Source organism: Denticeps clupeoides, unplaced genomic scaffold (genome assembly GCF_900700375.1).
Source record: "Denticeps clupeoides unplaced genomic scaffold, fDenClu1.1, whole genome shotgun sequence".
NCBI lineage: Eukaryota > Metazoa > Chordata > Actinopteri > Clupeiformes > Denticipitidae > Denticeps > Denticeps clupeoides.
The window spans coordinates 160842-180424 of NW_021630086.1; the positions used below are offsets into that span (position 1 = coordinate 160842).

Here is a 19583-nt window from a genome sequence, read left to right on the forward strand (position 1 = left end):
GAACGTCACCATCTACCCATCGACCTCCCAGGCTGCGGAAGGGTTCTTCTTTGTTGCCAAGAAGTGAAGTGATTCGGGTTAGGGTTAGGTGGTCACCCTAGGATGGTGGTCTGAGTTCCAGAAATCAAAAGGGCGACGCACTGTCCCGACAGCACGCTCCAGATTCCCAATCGTTTGACCCCGAGCCCATTCTCCCACCTCACCGCATCCTAGGTGCTCTCCGGTGGTCCCTGGAGACTAAGGTCCGGACTTTCTTTGGATTTGTGGGAGATAGATTCGATGCAGGGAATAAAGATGGATTTCGTTGTCTGGATTTAGTGTTCCCTGATCTTCCAGTGAAGAGAAGAGCTGATAGAAGAGGTCCAAGGAACATTTACATTTACAGCATTTATCAGACGATAAAACCGTCCACTCCTCCATGGACAACAAATCTCCACATGGAAGGAAGTTTTAAAACAAAAAGAACCACATTATAAATTAAATAAATACATTTGTAAGACATTTCTTGAGAGGTGTATTGGCTAGCAACTATCTAATACCTTATGAGCTTAAGGTTACCATTAATATGCCAAAGCAGTTTGGCCCTGGGACAGAATACTGCCGTCACATATACACTCCTTCTGCATCCACTCTCCATATAGATTCTCGCAGCCTTGAGACTTGGTGGAGAATGTTAAAAACATAATTGGTTAGCACATAATAAAGACCTGGTCAGGCATCTCACCAAGACTTTTGCAGCAGGCTTTTTAATATCGTACTATATTTTTGTATGCATTTTAATAGTATGCTTTAACCCAAGTTAATGTGATTACTGCTGGAAATTGTGATTTTTTCTTGAGAATGAATAAAATATCTATTTATAAAATGTTTAAATTATACTCACCTGGAAATCTAACACCTCTTGCATTCAGAAATCCATACATTAGCTTTTAGCTGGAGTTTGGATGGATTATGTGAATTTCACTAACAATCTGGTCCAATTCCTCATCAGAAACTGATGAATAGAGATCTGTGTTTCTGTGGACAAGAGACAATAAGTTGGGCTGTACTCTAACAGAAAACAATGGCTAAGCAATGAACTGAACAAAATAATAAATATCCAAATAGTTACCTTAAAACACTTTGTTTCAATCGCCTCTGAATTGTTCTCTTAGATACAATCTAAGACACATATGTCAAAGTCAAGAGGGGTTTTTCTGGTCCCCGGGATTATATAAATGTATTATTAGAATTGTCTGATCTCGGAAGCTAAGAAGGCTTGGGCCTGGTTAGTACTTGAATGGGAGACCTCCTGGGAATGCCAGGTGCTGTAAGCTTTAAATGTTGAAAAAATGTTTAAAATGAAGTTTTTTTGCATCGCTTTGTTAGTTTTTTTCTAAAGTAAGTTAAGAGGTATTTTCATTCTGTGATATGTTTTCAAGCCTAGGTTGTTTAAAGTCCAAGATTTTCAAGCAGAGATTGCTTACGGCCATACCAGCCCAAGAACGCCCGGTCTCATCTGATCTCGGAAGCTAAGAAGGCTTGGGCCTGCTTAGTACTTGGATGGGAGACCTCCTGGGAATACCAGGTGCTGTAAGCTTTAACTGTTGAAAAACTTTTTAAAAATGAATTTTTTTTGCATCGCTTTGTTAGTATTTTTCTAAAGTAAGTGAAGAGGAATTTTCATTCTGTGATATGTTTTCAAGCCTAGGTTGTTTAAAGTCCAAGATTTTCAAGCAGAGATTGCTTACGGCCATACCAGCCCAAGAACGCCTGGTCTCGTCTGATCTCGGAAGCTAAGAAGGCTTGGGCCTGGTTAGTACTTGGATTGGAGACCTCCTGGGAATACCAGGTGCTGTAAGCTTTAACTGTTGAAAAACTTTTTAAAATGAAGTTTTTTTGCATCGCTTTGTTAGTTTTTTTCAAAAGAATGTTAAGAGGTATTTTCATTCTGTGATATGTTTTCAAGCCTAGGTTGTTTAAAGTCAAAGATTTTCAAGCAGAGATTGTTTACCGCCATACCAGCCCAAGAACGCCCGGTCTAGTCTGATCTCGGAGGCTAAGAAGGCTTGGGCCTGGTTAGTACTTGGATGGGAGACCTCCTGGGAATACCAGGTGCTGTAAGCTTTAACTGTTGAAAAACTTTTTAAAATGAAGTTTTTTTGCATCGCTTTGTTAGATCTTTTCTAAAGTAAGTTAAGAGGTATTTTCATTCTGTGATATGTTTTCAAGCCTAGGTTGTTTAAAGTCAAAGATTTTCAAGCAGAGATTGTTTACCGCCATACCAGCCCAAGAACGCCCGGTCTAGTCTGATCTCGGAGGCTAAGAAGGCTTGGGCCTGGTTAGTACTTGGATGGGAGACCTCCTGGGAATACCAGGTGCTGTAAGCTTTAACTGTTGAAAAACTTTTTAAAATGAAGTTTTTTTGCATCGCTTTGTTAGATCTTTTCTAAAGTAAGTTAAGAGGTATTTTCATTCTGTGATATGTTTTCAAGCCTAGGTTGTTTAAAGTCCAAGATTTTCAAGCAGAGATTGCTTACGGCCATACCAGCCCAAGAACGCCCGGTCTCGTCTGATCTCGGAAGCTATGAAGGCTTGGGCCTGGTTAGTACTTGGATGGGAGACCTCCTGGGAATACCAGGTGCTGTAAGCTTTAAATGTTGAAAAACTTTTTAAAATGAAGTTTTTTTGCATCGCTTTGTTAGTTTTTTTCTAAAGTAAGTTAAGAGGTATTTTCATTCTGTCATATGTTTTCAAGCCTAGATGGTTAAAGTCCAAGATTTTCAAGCAGAGATTGCTTACGGCCATACCAGCCCAAGAACGCCCGGTCTCGTCTGATCTCGGAAGCTAAGAAGGCTTGGGCCTGGTTACTACTTGGATGGGAGACCTCCTGGGAATACCAGGTGCTGTAAGCTTTAACTGTTGAAAAACTTTTTAAAATGAAGATTTTTTGGTTCGCTTTGTTAGTTTTTTTTTAAAGTAAGTTAAGAGGTATTTTCATTCTGTTATATGTTTTCAAGCCTAGGTTGTTTAAAGTCCAAGATTTTAAAGCAGAGATTGCTTACGGCCATACCAGCCCAAGAATGCCCGGTCTCGTCTGATCTCGGAAGCTAAGAAGGCTTGGGCCTGCTTAGCACTTGGATGGAGACCTCCTGGGAATACCAGGTGCTGTAAGCTTTAACTGTTGAAAAACTTTTTAAAATGAAGTTTTTTGCATCGCTTTGTTAGTTGTTTTCTAAAGTAAGTTAAGAGGTATTTTCATTCTGTGATATGTTTTCAGGCCTAGGTTGTTTAAAGTCCAATATTTTCAAGCAGAGATTGTTTACCGCCATACCAGCCCAAGAACGCCCGGTCTCGTCTGATCTCGGAAGCTAAGAAGGCTTGGGCCTGGTTACTACTTGGATGGGAGACCTCCTGGTAATACCAGGTGCTGTAAGCTTTAACTGTTGAAAAACTTTTTAAAATGAACTTTTTTTGCATCGCTTTGTTAGTTTTTTTTTCCAATTTAAGTTAAGAGGTATTTTCACTCTGTGATATGTTTTCAAGCCTAGGTTGTTTAAAGTCCAAGATTTTCAAGCAGAGATTGCTTACGGCCATACCAGCCCAAGAACGCCTGGTCTCGTCTGAACTCGGAAGCTATGAAGGCTTGGGCCTGGTTAGTACTTGGATGGGAGACCTCCTGGGAATACCAGGTGCTGTAAGCTTTAACTGTTGAAAAACTTTTTAAAATGAAGTTTTTTTGCATCGCTTTGTTATTTTTTTTCTAAAGTAAGTTAAGAGGTATTTTCATTCTGTCATATGTTTTCAAGCCTAGATGGTTAAAGTCCAAGATTTTCAAGCAGAGATTGCTTACGGCCATACCAGCCCAAGAACTTCCGGTCTCGTCTGATCTCGGAAGCTAAGAAGGCTTGGGCCTGGTTACTACTTGGATGGGAGACCTCCTGGGAATACCAGGTGCTGTAAGCTTTAACTGTTGAACAACTTTTTAAAATGAAGTTTTTTTGCATCGCTTTATTTAGTTTTTTTCTAAAGTAAGTTAAGAGGTATTTTCATCCTGTCATATGTTTTCAAGCCTAGATGGTTAAAGTCCAAGATTTTCAAGCAGAGCTTGCTTACGGCCATACCAGCCCAAGAAAGCCCGGTCTCGTCTGATCTCGGAAGCTAAGAAGGCTTGGGCCTGGTTAGTACTTGGATGGGAGACCTCCTGGGAATACCAGGTGCTGTAAGCTTTAACTGTTGAAAAACTTTTTAAAATGGATTTTTTTTTGCATCGCTTTGTTCGTTTTTTTCTAAAGTAGTTAAGAGGTATTTTCATTCTGTGATATGTTTTCAAGCCTAGGTTGTTTAAAAGTCCAAGATTTTCAAGCAGAGATTGCTTACGGCCATACCAGCCCAAGAACGCCCGGTCTCGTCTGATCTCGGAAGCTAAGAAGGCTTGGGCCTGGTTAGTACTTGGATGGGAGACCGCCTGGGAATACCAGGCGCTGTAAGCTTTAACTGTTGAAAAACTTTTTAAATTGACGTTTTTTTGCATCACTTTGTTAGTTTTTTTCTAAAGTAAGTTAAGAGGTATTTTCATTCTGTGATATGTTTTCAAGCCTAGGTTGTTTAAAGTCCAAGATTTTAAAGCAGAGATTGCTTATGGCCATACCAGCCCAAGAACGCCCGGTCTCGTCTGATCTCGGAAGCTAAGAAGGCTTGGGCCTGCTTAGCACTTGGATGGAGACCTCCTGGGAATACCAGGTGCTGTAAGCTTTAACTGTTGAAAAAATTTTTAAAATGAAGTTTTTTTGCATCGCTTTGTTAGTTTTTTTCTAAAGTAAGTTAAGAGGTATTTTTATTCTGTGATATGTTTTCAAGCATAGGTTGTTTAAAGTCCAAGATTTTCAAGCAGAGATTGCTTACGGCAATACCAGCCCAAGAACGCCCGGTCTCATCTGATCTCGGAAGCGAAGAAGGCTTGGGCCTGGTTAGTACTTGGATGGGAGACCTCCTGGTAATACCAGGCGCTGTAATTTTTAACTGTGGAAAAACTTTTTAAAATGAACTTTTTTTGCATCGCTTTGTTAGTTTTTTCCTAAAGTAAGTTAAGAGGTATTTTCATTCTGTGATATGTTTTCAAGCCTAGGTTGTTTAAAGTCCAAAATTTTAAAGCAGAGATTGCTTACGGCTATACCAGCCCAAGAACGCCCGGTCTCGTCTGATCTCAAAAGCTAAGAAGGCTTGGGCCTGCTTAGCACTTGGATGGAGACCTCCTGGGAATACCAGGTGCTGTAAGCTTTAACTGTTGAAAAACTTTTTTAAATGAAGTTTTTTTGCATCGCTTTGTTAGTTTTTTTTCTAAAGTAAGTTAAGAGGTATTTTCATTCTGTGATATGTTTTCAAGCCTGGATTGTTTAAAGTCTAAGATTTTCAAGCAGAGATTGCTTACGGCCATGCCAGCCCAAGAACGCCCGGTCTCGTCTGATCTCGGAAGCTAAGAAGGCTTGGGCCTGGTTAGTACTTGGATGGGAGACCTCCTGGGAATACCAGGTGCTGTAAGCTTTAACTGTTGAAAAACTTTTTAAAATGATTTTTTTTTGCATCGCTTTGTTAGTTTTTTTCTAAAGTAAGTTAAGAGGTATTTTCATTCTGTGAAATGTTTTCAAGCCTGGGTTGTTTAAAGTCCAAGATTTTCAAGCAAAGATTGCTTACGGCCATACCAGCCCAAGAAAACCCGGTCTCGTCTGATCTCGGAAGCTAAGAAGGCTTGGGCCTGTTTAGTACTTGGATGGGAGACCTCCTGGGAATACCAGGTGCTGTAAGCTTTAACTGCTGAAAAACTTTTTAAAATTAAGATTTTTTGCATCGCTTTGTTAGTTTTTTTCTAAAGTAAGTTAAGGGGTATTTTCATTCTGTGATATGTTTTCAAGCCTAGGTTGTTTAAAGTCCAAGATTCTAAAGCAGAGATTGCTTACGGCTATACCAGCCCAAGAACGCCCGGTCTCGTCTGATCTCAGAAGCTAAGAAGGCTTGGGCCTGGTTAGCACTTGGATGGAGACCTCCTGGGAATACCAGGTGCTGTAAGCTTTAACTGTTGAAAAACTTTTTAAAATGAAGTTTTTTTGCATCGCTTTGTTAGTTTTTCTTGTAAAGTAAGTTAAGAGGTATTTTCATTCTGTGATATGTTTTCAAGCCTGGATTGTTTAAAGTCTAAGATTTTCAAGCAGAGATTGCTTACGGCCATGCCAGCCCAAGAACGCCCGGTCTCGTCTGATCTCGTAAGCTAAGAAGGCTTGGGCCTGGTTAGTATTTGGATGGGAGACCTCCTGGGAATACCAGGTGCTGTAAGCTTTAACTGTTGAAAAACTTTTTAAAATGATTTTTTTTGCATCGCTTTGTTAGTTTTTTTCTAAAGTAAGTTAAGAGGTATTTTCATTCTGTGATATGTTTTCAAGCCTAGGTTGTTTAAAGTCCAAGATTTTGAAGCAGGGTTTGCTTACGGCCATACCAGCCCAAGAACGCCCGGTCTCGTCTGATCTCGGAAGCTAAGAAGGCTTGGGCCTGGTTACTACTTGGATGGGAAGACCTCCTGGGAATACCAGGTGCTGTAAGCTTTAACTGTTGAAAAACTTTTTAAAATGAATTTTTTTTTGCATCGCTTTGTTCGTTTTTTTCTAAAGTAAATTAAGAGGTATTTTCATTCTGTGAAATGTTTTCAAGCCTGGGTTGTTTAAAGTCCAAGATTTTCAAGCAGAGATTGCTTACGGCCATACCAGCCCAAGAAAGCCCGGTCTCGTCTGATCTCGGAAGCTAAGAAGGCTTGGGCCTGTTTAGTACTTGGATGGGAGACCTCCTGGGAATACCAGGTGCTGTAAGCTTTAACTGCTGAAAAACTTTTTAAAATGAAGATTTTTTGCATCGCTTTGTTAGTTTTTTTCTAAAGTAAGTTAAGAGGTATTTTCATTCTGTGATATGTTTTCAAGCCTAGGTTGTTTAAAGTCCAAGATTTTCAAGCAGAGATTGCTTACGGCCATACCAGCCCAATAATGCCCGGTCTCGTCTGATCTCGGAAGCTAAGAAGGCTTGGGCCTGGTTAGTACTTGGATGGGAGACCTCCTGGAAATACCAGGCGCTGTAAGCTTTAACTGTTGAAAAACTTTATAAATTGAAGTTTTTTTGCATCGCTTTGTTAGTTTTTTTCTAAAGTAAGTTAAGAGGTATTTTCATTCTGTGATATGTTTTCAAGCCTAGGTTGTTTAAAGTCCAAGAATTTTAAGCAGAAATTGCTTACGGCCAAACCAGCCCGAGAACGCCGGTCTAGTCTGATCTCGGAAGCTAAGAAGGCTTGGGCCTGGTTAGTACTTGGATGGGAGACCTCCTGGGAATACCAGGTGCTGTAAGCTTTAACTGTTGAAAAACTTTTTAAAATGAAGTTTTTTTGCATCGCTTTGTTAGTTTTTTTCTAAAGTAAGTTAAGAGGTATTTTCATCCTGTCATATGTTTTCAAGCCTAGATGGTTAAAGTCCAAGATTTTCAAGCAGAGATTGCTTACGGCCATACCAGCCCAAGAACGCCCGGTCTCGTCTGATCTCGGAAGCTAAGAAGGCTTGGGCCTGGTTAGTACTTGGATGGGAGACCGCCTGGGAATACCAGGCGCTGTAAGCTTTAACTGTTGAAAAACTTTTTAAATTCAAGTTTTTTTGCATCGCTTTTTTAGTTTTTTTCTAAAGTAAGTTAAGAGGTATTTTCATTCTGTGATATGTTTTCAAGCCTAGGTTGTTTAAAGTCCAAGATTTTCAAGCAGAGATTGCTTACGGCCATACCAGCCCAAGAACGCCCGGTCTCGTCTGATCTCGGAAGCTAAGAAGGCTTGGGCCTGGTTATTACTTGGATGGGAGACCTCCTGGGAATACCAGGTGCTGTAAGCTTTAACTGTTGAAAAACTTTTTAAAATGAAGTTTTTTTTGCTTCGCTTTGTTAGTTTTTTTTTAAAGTAAGTTAAGAGGTATTTTCATTCTGTGATATGTTTTCAAGCCTAGGTTGTTTAAAGTCCAAGATTTTAAAGCAGAGATTGCTTACGGCCATACCAGCCCAAGAATGCCCGGTCTCGTCTGATCTCGAAAGCTAAGAAGGCTTGGGCCTGCTTAGCACTTGGATGGAGACCTCCTGGGAATACCAGGTGCTGTAAGCTTTAACTGTTGAAAAACTTTTTAAAATGAAGTTTTTTTGCATCGCTTTGTTAGTTTTTTTCTAAAGTAAGTTAAGAGGTATTTTCATTCTGTAATATGTTTTCAAGCCTGGGTTGTTTAAAGTCCAAGATTTTCAAGCAGAGCTTGCTTACGGCCATACCAGCCCAAGAAAGCCCGGTCTCGTCTGATCTCGGAAGCTAAGAAGGCTTGGGCCTGGTTAGTACTTGGATGGGAGACCTCCTGGGAATACCAGGCGCTGTAAGCTTTAACTGTTGAAAAACTTTTTAAAATGAACTTTTTTTGCATCGCTTTGTTAGTTTTTTTCTAAAGTAAGTTAAGAGGTATTTTCATTCTGTGATATGTTTTCAGGCCTAGGTTGTTTAAAGTCCAATATTTTCAAGCAGAGATTGTTTACCGCCATAACAGCCCAAGAACGCCCGGTCTCGTCTGATCTCGGAAGCTAAGAAGGCTTGGGCCTGGTTACTACTTGGATGGGAGACCTCCTGGTAATACCAGGCGCTGTAAGCTTTAAAGGTTAAAAAACTTTTTAAAATGAACTTTTTTTGCATCGCTTTGTTAGTTTTTTTCTAAAGTAAGTTAAGAGGTATTTTCATCCTGTCATATGTTTTCAAGCCTAGATGGTTAAAGTCCAAGATTTTCAAGCAGAGATTGCTTACGGCCATACCAGCCCAAGAAAGCCCGGTCTCGTCTGATCTCGGAAGCTAAGAAGGCTTGGGCCTGGTTAGTACTTGGATGGGAGACCTCCTGGGAATACCAGGCGCTGTAAGCTTTAACTGTTGAAAAACTTTTTAAAATGAACTTTTTTTGCATCGCTTTGTTAGTTTTTTTCTAAAGTAAGTTAAGAGGTATTTTCATTCTGTGATATGTTTTCAGGCCTAGGTTGTTTAAAGTCCAATATTTTCAAGCATAGATTGTTTACCGCCATACCAGCCCAAGAACGCCCGGTCTCGTCTGATCTCGGAAGCTAAGAAGGCTTGGGCCTGTTTAGTACTTGGATGGGAGACCTCCTGGGAATACCAGGTGCTGTAAGCTTTAACTGCTGAAAAACTTTTTAAAATGAAGATTTTTTGCATCGCTTTGTTAGTTTTTTTCTAAAGTAAGTTAAGAGGTATTTTCATTCTGTGATATGTTTTCAAGCCTAGGTTGTTTAAAGTCCAAGATTTTCAAGCAGAGATTGCTTACGGCCATACCAGCCCAATAATGCCCGGTCTCGTCTGATCTCGGAAGCTAAGAAGGCTTGGGCCTGGTTAGTACTTGGATGGGAGACCTCCTGGAAATACCAGGCGCTGTAAGCTTTAACTGTTGAAAAACTTTATAAATTGAAGTTTTTTTGCATCGCTTTGTTAGTTTTTTTCTAAAGTAAGTTAAGAGGTATTTTCATTCTGTGATATGTTTTCAAGCCTAGGTTGTTTAAAGTCCAAGAATTTTAAGCAGAAATTGCTTACGGCCAAACCAGCCCGAGAACGCCGGTCTAGTCTGATCTCGGAAGCTAAGAAGGCTTGGGCCTGGTTAGTACTTGGATGGGAGACCTCCTGGGAATACCAGGTGCTGTAAGCTTTAACTGTTGAAAAACTTTTTAAATGAAGTTTTTTTGCATCGCTTTGTTAGTTTTTTTCTAAAGTAAGTTAAGAGGTATTTTCATCCTGTCATATGTTTTCAAGCCTAGATGGTTAAAGTCCAAGATTTTCAAGCAGAGATTGCTTACGGCCATACCAGCCCAAGAACGCCCGGTCTCGTCTGATCTCGGAAGCTAAGAAGGCTTGGGCCTGGTTAGTACTTGGATGGGAGACCGCCTGGGAATACCAGGCGCTGTAAGCTTTAACTGTTGAAAACTTTTTAAATTCAAGTTTTTTTGCATCGCTTTTTTAGTTTTATTCTAAAGTAAGTTAAGAGGTATTTTCATTCTGTGATATGTTTTCAAGCCTAGGTTGTTTAAAGTCCAAGATTTTCAAGCAGAGATTGCTTACGGCCATACCAGCCCAAGAACGCCCGGTCTCGTCTGATCTCGGAAGCTAAGAAGGCTTGGGCCTGGTTATTACTTGGATGGGAGACCTCCTGGGAATACCAGGTGCTGTAAGCTTTAACTGTTGAAAAACTTTTTAAAATGAAGATTTTTTGCTTCGCTTTGTTAGTTTTTTTTTAAAGTAAGTTAAGAGGTATTTTCATTCTGTGATATGTTTTCAAGCCTAGGTTGTTTAAAGTCCAAGAATTTAAAGCACAGATTGCTTACGGCCATACCAGCCCAAGAATGCCCGGTCTCGTCTGATCTCGGAAGCTAAGAAGGCTTGGGCCTGCTTAGCACTTGGATGGAGACCTCCTGGGAATACCAGGTGCTGTAAGCTTTAACTGTTGAAAAACTTTTTAAAATGAAGTTTTTTTGCATCGCTTTGTTAGTTTTTTTCTAAAGTAAGTTAAGAGGTATTTTCATTCTGTAATATGTTTTCAAGCCTGGGTTGTTTAAAGTCCAAGATTTTCAAGCAGAGCTTGCTTACGGCCATACCAGCCCAAGAAAGCCCGGTCTCGTCTGATCTCGGAAGCTAAGAAGGCTTGGGCCTGGTTAGTACTTGGATGGGAGACCTCCTGGGAATACCAGGCGCTGTAAGCTTTAACTGTTGAAAAACTTTTTAAAATGAACTTTTTTTGCATCGCTTTGTTAGTTTTTTTCTAAAGTAAGTTAAGAGGTATTTTCAGTCTGTGATATGTTTTCAGGCCTAGGTTGTTTAAAGTCCAATATTTTCAAGCAGAGATTGTTTACCGCCATACCAGCCCAAGAACGCCCGGTCTTGTCTGATCTCGGAAGCTAAGAAGGCTTGGGCCTGGTTACTACTTGGATGGGAGACCGCCTGGGAATACCAGGCGCTGTAAGCTTTAACTGTTGAAAAACTTTTTAAAATGAAGTTTTTTTGCATCGCTTTGTTCGTTTTTTTTCTAAAGTAAGTTAAGAGGTATTTTCATTCTGTGATATGTTTTCAAGCCTAGGTTGTTTAAAGTCCAAGATTTTAAAGCAGAGATTGCTTACGGCCATACCAGCCCAAGAATGCCCGGTCTCGTCTGATGTCGGAAGCTAAGAAGGCTTGGGCCTGCTTAGCACTTGGATGGAGACCTCCTGGGAATACCAGGTGCTGTAAGCTTTAACTGTTGAAAAACTTTTTAAAATGAAGTTTTTTTGCATCGCTTTGTTAGTTTTTTTCTAAAGTAAGTTAAGAGGTATTTTCATTCTGTAATATGTTTTCAAGCCTGGGTTGTTTAAAGTCCAAGATTTTCAAGCAGAGCTTGCTTACGGCCATACCAGCCCAAGAAAGCCCGGTCTCGTCTGATCTCGGAAGCTAAGAAGGCTTGGGCCTGGTTAGTACTTGGATGGGAGACCTCCTGGGAATACCAGGCGCTGTAAGCTTTAACTGTTGAAAAACTTTTTAAAATGAACTTTTTTTGCATCGCTTTGTTAGTTTTTTTCTAAAGTAAGTTAAGAGGTATTTTCATTCTGTGATATGTTTTCAGGCCTAGGTTGTTTAAAGTCCAATATTTTCAAGCAGAGTTTGTTTACCGCCATACCAGCCCAAGAACGCCCGGTCTCGTCTGATCTCGGAAGCTAAGAAGGCTTGGGCCTGGTTACTACTTGGATGGTAGACCTCCTGGTAATACCAGGCGCTGTAAGCTTTAACTGTTGAAAAACTTTTTAAAATGAACTTTTTTTGCATCGCTTTGTTAGTTTTTTTCTAAAGTAAGTTAAGAGGTATTTTCATCCTGTCATATGTTTTCAAGCCTAGATGGTTAAAGTCCAAGATTTTCAAGCAGAGATTGCTTACGGCCATACCAGCCCAAGAAAGCCCGGTCTCGTCTGATCTCGGAAGCTAAGAAGGCTTGGGCCTGGTTAGTACTTGGATGGGAGACCTCCTGGGAATACCAGGTGCTGTAAGCTTTAACTGCTGAAAAACTTTTTAAAATGAAGATTTTTTGCATCGCTTTGTTAGTTTTTTTCTAAAGTAAGTTAAGAGGTATTTTCATTCTGTGATATGTTTTCAAGCCTAGGTTGTTTAAAGTCCAAGATTTTCAAGCAGAGATTGCTTTCGGCCATACCAGCCCAATAATGCCCGGTCTCGTCTGATCTCGGAAGCTAAGAAGGCTTGGGCCTGGTTAGTACTTGGATGGGAGACCTCCTGGAAATACCAGGCGCTGTAAGCTTTAACTGTTGAAAAACTTTATAAATTGAAGTTTTTTTGCATCGCTTTGTTAGTTTTTTTCTAAAGTAAGTTAAGAGGTATTTTCATTCTGTGATATGTTTTCAAGCCTAGGTTGTTTAAAGTCCAAGAATTTTAAGCAGAAATTGCTTACGGCCAAACCAGCCCGAGAACGCCGGTCTAGTCTGATCTCGGAAGCTAAGAAGGCTTGGGCCTGGTTAGTACTTGGATGGGAGACCTCCTGGGAATACCAGGTGCTGTAAGCTTTAACTGTTGAAAAACTTTTTAAAATGAAGATTTTTTGCTTCGCTTTGTTAGTTTTTTTTTTAAAGTAAGTTAAGAGGTATTTTCATTCTGTGATATGTTTTCAAGCCTAGGTTGTTTAAAGTCCAAGATTTTCAAGCAGAGATTGCTTGCGGCCATACCAGCCCAAGAACGCCCGGTCTCGTCTGATCTCGGAAGCTAAGAAGGCTTGGGCCTGGTTAGTACTTGGATGGGAGACCGCCTGGGAATACCAGGCGCTGTAAGCTTTAACTGTTGAAAAACTTTTTAAAATGAAGTTTTTTTGCATCGCTTTGTTCGTTTTTTTTCTAAAGTAAGTTAAGAGGTATTTCCACTCTGTGATATGTTTTCAAGCCTAGGTTGTTTAAAGTCCAAGATTTTCAAGCAGAGATTGCTTACGGCCATACCAGCCCAAGAACGCCCGGTCTCGTCTGATCTCGGAAGCTAAGAAGGCTTGGGCCTGGTTAGTACTTGGATGGGAGACCGCCTGGGAATACCAGGCGCTGTAAGCTTTAACTGTTGAAAAACTTTTTAAATTCAAGTTTTTTTGCATCGCTTTTTTAGTTTTTTTCTAAAGTAAGTTAAGAGGTATTTTCATTCTGTGATATGTTTTCAAGCCTAGGTTGTTTTAAAGTCCAAGATTTTCAAGCAGAGATTGCTTACGGCCATACCAGCCCAAGAACGCCCGGTCTCGTCTGATCTCGGAAGCTAAGAAGGCTTGGGCCTGGTTATTACTTGGATGGGAGACCTCCTGGGAATACCAGGTGCTGTAAGCTTTAACTGTTGAAAAACTTTTTAAAATGAAGATTTTTTGCTTCGCTTTGTTAGTTTTTTTTTAAAGTAAGTTAAGAGGTATTTTCATTCTGTGATATGTTTTCAAGCCTAGGTTGTTTAAAGTCCAAGATTTTTAAAGCAGAGATTGCTTACGGCCATACCAGCCCAAGAATGCCCGGTCTCGTCTGATCTCGGAAGCTAAGAAGGCTTGGGCCTGCTTAGCACTTGGATGGAGACCTCCTGGGAATACCAGGTGCTGTAAGCTTTAACTGTTGAAAAACTTTTTAAAATGAAGTTTTTTTGCATCGCTTTGTTAGTTTTTTTCTAAAGTAAGTTAAGAGGTATTTTCATTCTGTAATATGTTTTCAAGCCTGGGTTGTTTAAAGTCCAAGATTTTCAAGCAGAGCTTGCTTACGGCCATACCAGCCCAAGAAAGCCCGGTCTCGTCTGATCTCGGAAGCTAAGAAGGCTTGGGCCTGGTTAGTACTTGGATGGGAGACCTCCTGGGAATACCAGGCGCTGTAAGCTTTAACTGTTGAAAAACTTTTTAAAATGAACTTTTTTTGCATCGCTTTGTTAGTTTTTTTCTAAAGTAAGTTAAGAGGTATTTTCATTCTGTGATATGTTTTCAGGCCTAGGTTGTTTAAAGTCCAATATTTTCAAGCAGAGATTGTTTACCGCCATACCAGCCCAAGAACGCCCGGTCTCGTCTGATCTCGGAAGCTAAGAAGGCTTGGGCCTGGTTACTACTTGGATGGGAGACCTCCTGGTAATACCAGGCGCTGTAAGCTTTAACTGTTGAAAAACTTTTTAAAATGAACTTTTTTTGCATCGCTTTGTTAGTTTTTTTCTAAAGTAAGTTAAGAGGTATTTTCATCCTGGCATATGTTTTCAAGCCTAGATGGTTAAAGTCCAAGATTTTCAAGCAGAGATTGCTTACGGCCATACCAGCCCAAGAAAGCCCGGTCTCGTCTGATCTCGGAAGCTAAGAAGGCTTGGGCCTGGTTAGTACTTGGATGGGAGACCTCCTGGGAATACCAGGTGCTGTAAGCTTTAACTGTTGAAAAACTTTTTAAAATGGATTTTTTTTTGCATCGCTTTGTTCGTTTTTTTCTAAAGTAGTTAAGAGGTATTTTCATTCTGTGATATGTTTTCAAGCCTAGGTTGTTTAAAGTCCAAGATTTTCAAGCAGAGATTGCTTATGGCCATACCAGCCCAAGAACGCCCGGTCTCGTCTGATCTCGGAAGCTAAGAAGGATTGGGCCTGGTTAGTACTTGGATGGGAGACCGCCTGGGAATACCAGGCGCTGTAAGCTTTAACTGTTGAAAAACTTTTTAAATTCAAGTTTTTTTGCATCGCTTTTTTAGTTTTTTTCTAAAGTAAGTTAAGAGGTATTTTCATTCTGTGATATGTTTTCATGCCTAGGTTGTTTAAAGTCCAAGATTTTAAAGCAGAGATTGCTTACGGCCATACCAGCCCAAGAATGCCCGGTCTCGTCTGGTCTCGGAAGCTAAGAAGGCTTGGGCCTGCTTAGCACTTGGATGGAGACCTCCTGGGAGAACCAGGTGCTGTAAGCTTTAACTGTTGAAAAACTTTTTAAAATGAAGTTTTTTTGCATCGCTTTGTTAGTTTTTTTTCTAAAGTAAGTTAAGAGGTATTTTCATTCTGTAATATGTTTTCAAGCCTGGGTTGTTTAAAGTCCAAGATTTTCAAGCAGAGCTTGCTTACGGCCATACCAGCCCAAGAAAGCCCGGTCTCGTCTGATCTCGGAAGCTAAGAAGGCTTGGGCCTGGTTAGTACTTGGATGGGAGACCTCCTGGGAATACCAGGCGCTGTAAGCTTTAACTGTTGAAAAACTTTTTAAAATGAACCTTTTTTGCATCGCTTTGTTAGTTTTTTTCTAAAGTAAGTTAAGAGGTATTTTCATTCTGTGATATGTTTTCAGGCCTAGGTTGTTTAAAGTCCAATATTTTCAAGCAGAGATTGTTTACCGCCATACCAGCCCAAGAACGCCCGGTCTCGTCTGATCTCGGAAGCTAAGAAGGCTTGGGCCTGGTTACTACTTGGATGGGAGACCTCCTGGTAATACCAGGCGCTGTAAGCTTTAACTGTTGAAAAAACTTTTTAAAATGAACTTTTTTTGCATCGCTTTGTTAGTTTTTTTCTAAAGTAAGTTAAGAGGTATTTTCATCCTGTCATATGTTTTCAAGCCTATATGGTTAAAGTCCAAGATTTTCAAGCAGAGATTGCTTACGGCCATACCAGCCCAAGAAAGCCCGGTCTCGTCTGATCTCGGAAGCTAAGAAGGCTTGGGCCTGGTTAGTACTTGGATGGGAGACCTCCTGGGAATACCAGGTGCTGTAAGCTTTAACTGTTGAAAAACTTTTTAAAATGGATTTTTTTTTGGATCGCTTTGTTCGTTTTTTTCTAAAGTAGTTAAGAGGTATTTTCATTCTGTGATATGTTTTCAAGCCTAGGTTGTTTAAAGTCCAAGATTTTCAAGCAGAGATTGCTTACGGCCATACCAGCCCAAGAACGCCCGGTGTCGTCTGATCTCGGAAGCTAAGAAGGATTGGCTCTGGTTAGTACTTGGATGGGAGACCGCCTGGGAATACCAGGCGCTGTAAGCTTTAACTGTTGAAAAACTTTTTAAATTCAAGTTTTTTTGCATCGCTTTTTTAGTTTTTTTCTAAAGTAAGTTAAGAGGTATTTTCATTCTGTGATATGTTTTCAAGCCTAGGTTGTTTAAAGTCCAAGATTTTCAAGCAGAGATTGCTTGCGGCCATACCAGCCCAAGAACGCCCGGTCTCGTCTGATCTCGGAAGCTAAGAAGGCTTGGGCCTGGTTAGTACTTGGATGGGAGACCGCCTGGGAATACCAGGCGCTGTAAGCTTTAACTGTTGAAAAACTTTTTAAAATGAAGTTTTTTTGCATCGCTTTGTTCGTTTTTTTTTCTAAAGTAAGTTAAGAGGTATTTTCATTCTGTGATATGTTTTCAAGCCTAGGTTGTTTAAAGTCCAAGATTTTAAAGCAGAGATTGCTTACGGCCATACCAGCCCAAGAATGCCCGGTCTCGTCTGATCTCGGAAGCTAAGAAGGCTTGGGCCTGCTTAGCACTTGGATGGAGACCTCCTGGGAATACCAGGTGCTGTAAGCTTTAACTGTTGAAAAACTTTTTAAAATGAAGTTTTTTTTGCATCGCTTTGTTAGTTTTTTTCTAAAGTAAGTTAAGAGGTATTTTCATTCTGTAATATGTTTTCAAGCCTGGGTTGTTTAAAGTCCAAGATTTTCAAGCAGAGCTTGCTTACGGCCATACCAGCCCAAGAAAGCCCGGTCTCGTCTGATCTCGGAAGCTAAGAAGGCTTGGGCCTGGTTAGTACTTGGATGGGAGACCTCCTGGGAATACCAGGCGCTGTAAGCTTTAACTGTTGAAAAACTTTTTAAAATGAACTTTTTTTGCATCGCTTTGTTAGTTTTTTCTAAAGTAAGTTAAGAGGTATTTTCATTCTGTGATATGTTTTCAGGCCTAGGTTGTTTAAAGTCCAATATTTTCAAGCAGAGTTTGTTTACCGCCATACCAGCCCAAGAACGCCCGGTCTCGTCTGATCTCGGAAGCTAAGAAGGCTTGGGCCTGGTTACTACTTGGATGGGAGACCTCCTGGTAATACCAGGCGCTGTAAGCTTTAACTGTTGAAAAACTTTTTAAAATGAACTTTTTTTGCATCGCTTTGTTAGTTTTTTTCTAAAGTAAGTTAAGAGGTATTTTCATCCTTGTCATATGTTTTCAAGCCTAGATGGTTAAAGTCCAAGATTTTCAAGCAGAGATTGCTTACGGCCATACAGGGCCAAGAACGCCCGGTCTCGTCTGATCTCGGAAGCTAAGAAGGCTTGGGCCTGGTTAGTACTTGGATGGGAGACCTCCTGGGAATACCAGGTGCTGTAAGCTTTAACTGTTGAAAAACTTTTTAAAATGATTTTTTTTTTGCATCGCTTTGTTCGTTTTTTTTCTAAAGTTAAGAGGTATTTTCATTCTGTGATATGTTTTCAAGCCTAGGTTGTTTAAAGTCCAAGATTTTCAAGCAGAGATTGCTTACCGGCCATACCAGCCCAAGAACGCCCGGTCTCGTCTGATCTCGGAAGCTAAGAAGGATTGGGCCTGGTTAGTACTTGGATGGGAGACCGCCTGGGAATACCAGGCGCTGTAAGCTTTAACTGTTGAAAAACTTTTTAAATTCAAGTTTTTTTTGCATCGCTTTTTTAGTTTTTTTCTAAAGTAAGTTAAGAGGTATTTTCATTCTGTGATATGTTTTCAAGCCTAGGTTGTTTTAAAGTCCAAGATTTTCAAGCAGAGATTGCTTGCGGCCATACCAGCCCAAGAACGCCCGGTCTCGTCTGATCTCGGAAGCTAAGAAGGCTTGGGCCTGCTTAGCACTTGGATGGAGACCTCCTGGGAATACCAGGTGCTGTAAGCTTTAACTGTTGAAAACTTTTTAAAATGAAGTTTTTTTGCATCGCTTTGTTAGTTTTTTTTCTAAAGTAAGTTAAGAGGTATTTTCATTCTGTAATATGTTTTCAGGCCTAGGTTGTTTAAAGTCCAATATTTTCAAGCAGAGATTGTTTACCGCCATACCAGCCCAAGAACGCCCGGTCTCATCTGATCTCTGAAGCTAAGAAGGCTTGGGCCTGGTTACTACTTGGATGGGAGACCTCCTGGTAATACCAGGTGCTGTAAGCTTTAACTGTTGAAAACTTTTTAAAATGAACTTTTTTTGCATCGCTTTGTTTAGTTTTTTTCTAAAGTAAGTTAAGAGGTATTTTCATCCTGTCATATGTTTTCAAGCCTAGATGGTTAAAGTCCAAGATTTTCAAGCAGAGATTGCTTACGGCCATACCAGCCCAAGAAAGCCCGGTCTCGTCTGATCTCGGAAGCTAAGAAGGCTTGGGCCTGGTTAGTACTTGGATGGGAGACCTCCTGGGAATACCAGGTGCTGTAAGCTTTAACTGTTGAAAAACTTTTTAAAATGGATTTTTTTTTGCATCGCTTTGTTCGTTTTTTTCTAAAGTAGTTAAGAGGTATTTTCATTCTGTGATATGTTTCAAGCCTAGGTTGTTTAAAGTCCAAGATTTTCAAGCAGAGATTGCTTACGGCCATACCAGCCCAAGAACGCCCGGTCTCGTCTGATCTCGGAAGCTAAGAAGGATTGGGCCTGGTTAGTACTTGGATGGGAGACCGCCTGGGAATACCAGGCGCTGTAAGCTTTAACTGTTGAAAAACTTTTTAAATTCAAGTTTTTTTGCATCGCTTTTTTAGTTTTTTTCTAAAGTAAGTTAAGAGGTATTTTCATTCTGTGATATGTTTTCAAGCCTAGGTTGTTTAAAGTCCAAGATTTTCAAGCAGAGATTGCTTGCGGCCATACCAGCCCAAGAACGCCCGGGTCTCGTCTGATCTCGGAAGCTAAGAAGGCTTGGGCCCCTGCTTAGCACTTGGATGGAGACCTCCTGGGAATACCAGGTGCTGTAAGCTTTAACTGTTGAAAAACTTTTTAAAATGAAGTTTTTTTGCATCGCTTTGTTAGTTTTTTTCTAAAGTAAGTTAAGAGGTATTTTCATTCTGTAATATGTTTTCAGGCCTAGGTTGTTTAAAGTCCAATATTTTCAAGCAGAGATTGTTTACCGCCATACCAGCCCAAGAACGCCCGGTCTCATCTGATCTCTGAAGCTAAGAAGGCTTGGGCCTGGTTACTACTTGGATGGAGACCTCCTGGTAATACAGGTGCTGTAAGCTTAACTGTTGCAAAAACTTTTTAAAATGAACTTTTTTTGCATCGCTTTGTTAGTTTTTTTTTCCAAATTAAGTTAAGAGGTATTTTCACTCTGTGATTGTTTTTCAAGCCTAGGTTGTTTAAATCCAAGATTTTCAAGCAGAGATTGCTTACGGCCATACCAGCCCAAGAACGCCCGGTCTCGTCTGATCTCGGAAGCTATGAAGGCTTGGGCCTGGTTAGTACTTGGATGGGAGACCTCCTGGAATACCAGGTGCTGTAAGCTTTAACTGTTGAAAAACTTTTTAAAATGAAGTTTTTTTGCATCGCTTTGTTATTTTTTTTCTAAAGTAAGTTAAGAGGTATTTTCATTCTGTCATATGTTTTCAAGCCTAGATGGTTAAAGTCCAAGATT

General features: G+C 40.3%; 1 long non-coding RNA gene, 38 other non-coding genes and 31 pseudogenes across 39 annotated transcripts; 69 read left to right on the top strand and 1 right to left on the bottom strand.

The window, feature by feature from the left end:
* Positions 1–394: 394 nt before the first annotated feature.
* LOC114782644 (uncharacterized) lies at positions 395–1223 on the bottom strand. The gene is made up of 3 exons (XR_003748093.1): positions 1112–1223; positions 884–1017; positions 395–659 (listed from the first exon to the last, which is right to left on the bottom strand). It is a non-coding gene; the product is annotated as an uncharacterized LOC114782644 (long non-coding RNA).
* A 237-nt stretch (positions 1224–1460) lies between these two features.
* Positions 1461–1579, top strand: LOC114782718 (5S ribosomal RNA). Its single transcript, XR_003748157.1, has one exon. It is a non-coding gene; the product is annotated as a 5S ribosomal RNA (ribosomal RNA).
* A 145-nt stretch (positions 1580–1724) lies between these two features.
* Positions 1725–1843, top strand: LOC114782792 (5S ribosomal RNA). The gene has a single exon (XR_003748229.1). It is a non-coding gene; the product is annotated as a 5S ribosomal RNA (ribosomal RNA).
* Positions 1844–1987: 144 nt separating this feature from the next.
* Positions 1988–2106, top strand: LOC114782837 (uncharacterized; annotated as a pseudogene).
* A 144-nt stretch (positions 2107–2250) lies between these two features.
* On the top strand, positions 2251–2369 carry LOC114782838 (uncharacterized; annotated as a pseudogene).
* Positions 2370–2513: 144 nt separating this feature from the next.
* Positions 2514–2632, top strand: LOC114782754 (5S ribosomal RNA). Its single transcript, XR_003748191.1, has one exon. It is a non-coding gene; the product is annotated as a 5S ribosomal RNA (ribosomal RNA).
* Positions 2633–2775: 143 nt separating this feature from the next.
* Positions 2776–2894, top strand: LOC114782738 (5S ribosomal RNA). The gene has a single exon (XR_003748176.1). It is a non-coding gene; the product is annotated as a 5S ribosomal RNA (ribosomal RNA).
* A 144-nt stretch (positions 2895–3038) lies between these two features.
* On the top strand, positions 3039–3156 carry LOC114782859 (uncharacterized; annotated as a pseudogene).
* A 143-nt stretch (positions 3157–3299) lies between these two features.
* On the top strand, positions 3300–3418 carry LOC114782843 (uncharacterized; annotated as a pseudogene).
* Positions 3419–3564: 146 nt separating this feature from the next.
* LOC114782765 (5S ribosomal RNA) lies at positions 3565–3683 on the top strand. The gene has a single exon (XR_003748202.1). It is a non-coding gene; the product is annotated as a 5S ribosomal RNA (ribosomal RNA).
* Positions 3684–3826: 143 nt separating this feature from the next.
* Positions 3827–3945, top strand: LOC114782788 (5S ribosomal RNA). The gene has a single exon (XR_003748225.1). It is a non-coding gene; the product is annotated as a 5S ribosomal RNA (ribosomal RNA).
* A 144-nt stretch (positions 3946–4089) lies between these two features.
* Positions 4090–4208, top strand: LOC114782733 (5S ribosomal RNA). Its single transcript, XR_003748171.1, has one exon. It is a non-coding gene; the product is annotated as a 5S ribosomal RNA (ribosomal RNA).
* A 145-nt stretch (positions 4209–4353) lies between these two features.
* Positions 4354–4472, top strand: LOC114782720 (5S ribosomal RNA). The gene has a single exon (XR_003748159.1). It is a non-coding gene; the product is annotated as a 5S ribosomal RNA (ribosomal RNA).
* A 144-nt stretch (positions 4473–4616) lies between these two features.
* LOC114782852 (uncharacterized) lies at positions 4617–4734 on the top strand (annotated as a pseudogene).
* Positions 4735–4878: 144 nt separating this feature from the next.
* On the top strand, positions 4879–4997 carry LOC114782840 (uncharacterized; annotated as a pseudogene).
* A 144-nt stretch (positions 4998–5141) lies between these two features.
* On the top strand, positions 5142–5259 carry LOC114782883 (uncharacterized; annotated as a pseudogene).
* Positions 5260–5404: 145 nt separating this feature from the next.
* Positions 5405–5523, top strand: LOC114782711 (5S ribosomal RNA). The gene has a single exon (XR_003748151.1). It is a non-coding gene; the product is annotated as a 5S ribosomal RNA (ribosomal RNA).
* Positions 5524–5667: 144 nt separating this feature from the next.
* Positions 5668–5786, top strand: LOC114782751 (5S ribosomal RNA). The gene has a single exon (XR_003748188.1). It is a non-coding gene; the product is annotated as a 5S ribosomal RNA (ribosomal RNA).
* A 144-nt stretch (positions 5787–5930) lies between these two features.
* LOC114782863 (uncharacterized) lies at positions 5931–6048 on the top strand (annotated as a pseudogene).
* Positions 6049–6193: 145 nt separating this feature from the next.
* On the top strand, positions 6194–6312 carry LOC114782806 (5S ribosomal RNA). Its single transcript, XR_003748243.1, has one exon. It is a non-coding gene; the product is annotated as a 5S ribosomal RNA (ribosomal RNA).
* A 143-nt stretch (positions 6313–6455) lies between these two features.
* Positions 6456–6575, top strand: LOC114782819 (uncharacterized; annotated as a pseudogene).
* A 145-nt stretch (positions 6576–6720) lies between these two features.
* On the top strand, positions 6721–6839 carry LOC114782777 (5S ribosomal RNA). Its single transcript, XR_003748214.1, has one exon. It is a non-coding gene; the product is annotated as a 5S ribosomal RNA (ribosomal RNA).
* Positions 6840–6983: 144 nt separating this feature from the next.
* Positions 6984–7102, top strand: LOC114782784 (5S ribosomal RNA). The gene has a single exon (XR_003748221.1). It is a non-coding gene; the product is annotated as a 5S ribosomal RNA (ribosomal RNA).
* A 144-nt stretch (positions 7103–7246) lies between these two features.
* Positions 7247–7364, top strand: LOC114782834 (uncharacterized; annotated as a pseudogene).
* Positions 7365–7507: 143 nt separating this feature from the next.
* On the top strand, positions 7508–7626 carry LOC114782721 (5S ribosomal RNA). The gene has a single exon (XR_003748160.1). It is a non-coding gene; the product is annotated as a 5S ribosomal RNA (ribosomal RNA).
* A 144-nt stretch (positions 7627–7770) lies between these two features.
* Positions 7771–7889, top strand: LOC114782743 (5S ribosomal RNA). Its single transcript, XR_003748181.1, has one exon. It is a non-coding gene; the product is annotated as a 5S ribosomal RNA (ribosomal RNA).
* Positions 7890–8034: 145 nt separating this feature from the next.
* LOC114782873 (uncharacterized) lies at positions 8035–8152 on the top strand (annotated as a pseudogene).
* Positions 8153–8296: 144 nt separating this feature from the next.
* On the top strand, positions 8297–8415 carry LOC114782767 (5S ribosomal RNA). The gene has a single exon (XR_003748204.1). It is a non-coding gene; the product is annotated as a 5S ribosomal RNA (ribosomal RNA).
* Positions 8416–8559: 144 nt separating this feature from the next.
* On the top strand, positions 8560–8678 carry LOC114782880 (uncharacterized; annotated as a pseudogene).
* A 143-nt stretch (positions 8679–8821) lies between these two features.
* LOC114782768 (5S ribosomal RNA) lies at positions 8822–8940 on the top strand. The gene has a single exon (XR_003748205.1). It is a non-coding gene; the product is annotated as a 5S ribosomal RNA (ribosomal RNA).
* A 144-nt stretch (positions 8941–9084) lies between these two features.
* Positions 9085–9203, top strand: LOC114782798 (5S ribosomal RNA). The gene has a single exon (XR_003748235.1). It is a non-coding gene; the product is annotated as a 5S ribosomal RNA (ribosomal RNA).
* A 144-nt stretch (positions 9204–9347) lies between these two features.
* On the top strand, positions 9348–9466 carry LOC114782785 (5S ribosomal RNA). The gene has a single exon (XR_003748222.1). It is a non-coding gene; the product is annotated as a 5S ribosomal RNA (ribosomal RNA).
* A 144-nt stretch (positions 9467–9610) lies between these two features.
* LOC114782835 (uncharacterized) lies at positions 9611–9728 on the top strand (annotated as a pseudogene).
* Positions 9729–9870: 142 nt separating this feature from the next.
* Positions 9871–9989, top strand: LOC114782722 (5S ribosomal RNA). Its single transcript, XR_003748161.1, has one exon. It is a non-coding gene; the product is annotated as a 5S ribosomal RNA (ribosomal RNA).
* Positions 9990–10132: 143 nt separating this feature from the next.
* LOC114782744 (5S ribosomal RNA) lies at positions 10133–10251 on the top strand. Its single transcript, XR_003748182.1, has one exon. It is a non-coding gene; the product is annotated as a 5S ribosomal RNA (ribosomal RNA).
* A 144-nt stretch (positions 10252–10395) lies between these two features.
* LOC114782860 (uncharacterized) lies at positions 10396–10513 on the top strand (annotated as a pseudogene).
* Positions 10514–10657: 144 nt separating this feature from the next.
* Positions 10658–10776, top strand: LOC114782770 (5S ribosomal RNA). Its single transcript, XR_003748207.1, has one exon. It is a non-coding gene; the product is annotated as a 5S ribosomal RNA (ribosomal RNA).
* A 144-nt stretch (positions 10777–10920) lies between these two features.
* On the top strand, positions 10921–11039 carry LOC114782848 (uncharacterized; annotated as a pseudogene).
* Positions 11040–11184: 145 nt separating this feature from the next.
* On the top strand, positions 11185–11302 carry LOC114782882 (uncharacterized; annotated as a pseudogene).
* A 144-nt stretch (positions 11303–11446) lies between these two features.
* LOC114782771 (5S ribosomal RNA) lies at positions 11447–11565 on the top strand. The gene has a single exon (XR_003748208.1). It is a non-coding gene; the product is annotated as a 5S ribosomal RNA (ribosomal RNA).
* A 144-nt stretch (positions 11566–11709) lies between these two features.
* On the top strand, positions 11710–11828 carry LOC114782871 (uncharacterized; annotated as a pseudogene).
* A 143-nt stretch (positions 11829–11971) lies between these two features.
* On the top strand, positions 11972–12090 carry LOC114782734 (5S ribosomal RNA). The gene has a single exon (XR_003748172.1). It is a non-coding gene; the product is annotated as a 5S ribosomal RNA (ribosomal RNA).
* A 144-nt stretch (positions 12091–12234) lies between these two features.
* LOC114782807 (5S ribosomal RNA) lies at positions 12235–12353 on the top strand. The gene has a single exon (XR_003748244.1). It is a non-coding gene; the product is annotated as a 5S ribosomal RNA (ribosomal RNA).
* Positions 12354–12497: 144 nt separating this feature from the next.
* On the top strand, positions 12498–12615 carry LOC114782836 (uncharacterized; annotated as a pseudogene).
* A 145-nt stretch (positions 12616–12760) lies between these two features.
* LOC114782747 (5S ribosomal RNA) lies at positions 12761–12879 on the top strand. The gene has a single exon (XR_003748184.1). It is a non-coding gene; the product is annotated as a 5S ribosomal RNA (ribosomal RNA).
* Positions 12880–13024: 145 nt separating this feature from the next.
* On the top strand, positions 13025–13143 carry LOC114782723 (5S ribosomal RNA). The gene has a single exon (XR_003748162.1). It is a non-coding gene; the product is annotated as a 5S ribosomal RNA (ribosomal RNA).
* A 145-nt stretch (positions 13144–13288) lies between these two features.
* On the top strand, positions 13289–13407 carry LOC114782745 (5S ribosomal RNA). Its single transcript, XR_003748183.1, has one exon. It is a non-coding gene; the product is annotated as a 5S ribosomal RNA (ribosomal RNA).
* A 145-nt stretch (positions 13408–13552) lies between these two features.
* On the top strand, positions 13553–13670 carry LOC114782861 (uncharacterized; annotated as a pseudogene).
* Positions 13671–13814: 144 nt separating this feature from the next.
* On the top strand, positions 13815–13933 carry LOC114782772 (5S ribosomal RNA). The gene has a single exon (XR_003748209.1). It is a non-coding gene; the product is annotated as a 5S ribosomal RNA (ribosomal RNA).
* Positions 13934–14077: 144 nt separating this feature from the next.
* On the top strand, positions 14078–14196 carry LOC114782853 (uncharacterized; annotated as a pseudogene).
* A 143-nt stretch (positions 14197–14339) lies between these two features.
* On the top strand, positions 14340–14458 carry LOC114782735 (5S ribosomal RNA). Its single transcript, XR_003748173.1, has one exon. It is a non-coding gene; the product is annotated as a 5S ribosomal RNA (ribosomal RNA).
* Positions 14459–14602: 144 nt separating this feature from the next.
* LOC114782805 (5S ribosomal RNA) lies at positions 14603–14721 on the top strand. Its single transcript, XR_003748242.1, has one exon. It is a non-coding gene; the product is annotated as a 5S ribosomal RNA (ribosomal RNA).
* Positions 14722–14865: 144 nt separating this feature from the next.
* LOC114782850 (uncharacterized) lies at positions 14866–14983 on the top strand (annotated as a pseudogene).
* Positions 14984–15128: 145 nt separating this feature from the next.
* On the top strand, positions 15129–15247 carry LOC114782773 (5S ribosomal RNA). Its single transcript, XR_003748210.1, has one exon. It is a non-coding gene; the product is annotated as a 5S ribosomal RNA (ribosomal RNA).
* A 144-nt stretch (positions 15248–15391) lies between these two features.
* On the top strand, positions 15392–15510 carry LOC114782854 (uncharacterized; annotated as a pseudogene).
* A 144-nt stretch (positions 15511–15654) lies between these two features.
* LOC114782736 (5S ribosomal RNA) lies at positions 15655–15773 on the top strand. The gene has a single exon (XR_003748174.1). It is a non-coding gene; the product is annotated as a 5S ribosomal RNA (ribosomal RNA).
* A 144-nt stretch (positions 15774–15917) lies between these two features.
* Positions 15918–16036, top strand: LOC114782870 (uncharacterized; annotated as a pseudogene).
* A 144-nt stretch (positions 16037–16180) lies between these two features.
* On the top strand, positions 16181–16299 carry LOC114782748 (5S ribosomal RNA). Its single transcript, XR_003748185.1, has one exon. It is a non-coding gene; the product is annotated as a 5S ribosomal RNA (ribosomal RNA).
* A 146-nt stretch (positions 16300–16445) lies between these two features.
* LOC114782862 (uncharacterized) lies at positions 16446–16563 on the top strand (annotated as a pseudogene).
* Positions 16564–16708: 145 nt separating this feature from the next.
* Positions 16709–16827, top strand: LOC114782774 (5S ribosomal RNA). The gene has a single exon (XR_003748211.1). It is a non-coding gene; the product is annotated as a 5S ribosomal RNA (ribosomal RNA).
* Positions 16828–16970: 143 nt separating this feature from the next.
* Positions 16971–17089, top strand: LOC114782856 (uncharacterized; annotated as a pseudogene).
* A 144-nt stretch (positions 17090–17233) lies between these two features.
* LOC114782803 (5S ribosomal RNA) lies at positions 17234–17352 on the top strand. The gene has a single exon (XR_003748240.1). It is a non-coding gene; the product is annotated as a 5S ribosomal RNA (ribosomal RNA).
* A 142-nt stretch (positions 17353–17494) lies between these two features.
* Positions 17495–17614, top strand: LOC114782828 (uncharacterized; annotated as a pseudogene).
* A 146-nt stretch (positions 17615–17760) lies between these two features.
* Positions 17761–17878, top strand: LOC114782858 (uncharacterized; annotated as a pseudogene).
* A 144-nt stretch (positions 17879–18022) lies between these two features.
* Positions 18023–18141, top strand: LOC114782868 (uncharacterized; annotated as a pseudogene).
* A 143-nt stretch (positions 18142–18284) lies between these two features.
* Positions 18285–18403, top strand: LOC114782737 (5S ribosomal RNA). The gene has a single exon (XR_003748175.1). It is a non-coding gene; the product is annotated as a 5S ribosomal RNA (ribosomal RNA).
* A 143-nt stretch (positions 18404–18546) lies between these two features.
* On the top strand, positions 18547–18665 carry LOC114782791 (5S ribosomal RNA). Its single transcript, XR_003748228.1, has one exon. It is a non-coding gene; the product is annotated as a 5S ribosomal RNA (ribosomal RNA).
* Positions 18666–18809: 144 nt separating this feature from the next.
* Positions 18810–18930, top strand: LOC114782888 (uncharacterized; annotated as a pseudogene).
* A 144-nt stretch (positions 18931–19074) lies between these two features.
* LOC114782886 (uncharacterized) lies at positions 19075–19191 on the top strand (annotated as a pseudogene).
* Positions 19192–19336: 145 nt separating this feature from the next.
* LOC114782825 (uncharacterized) lies at positions 19337–19454 on the top strand (annotated as a pseudogene).
* Positions 19455–19583: the final 129 nt, after the last annotated feature.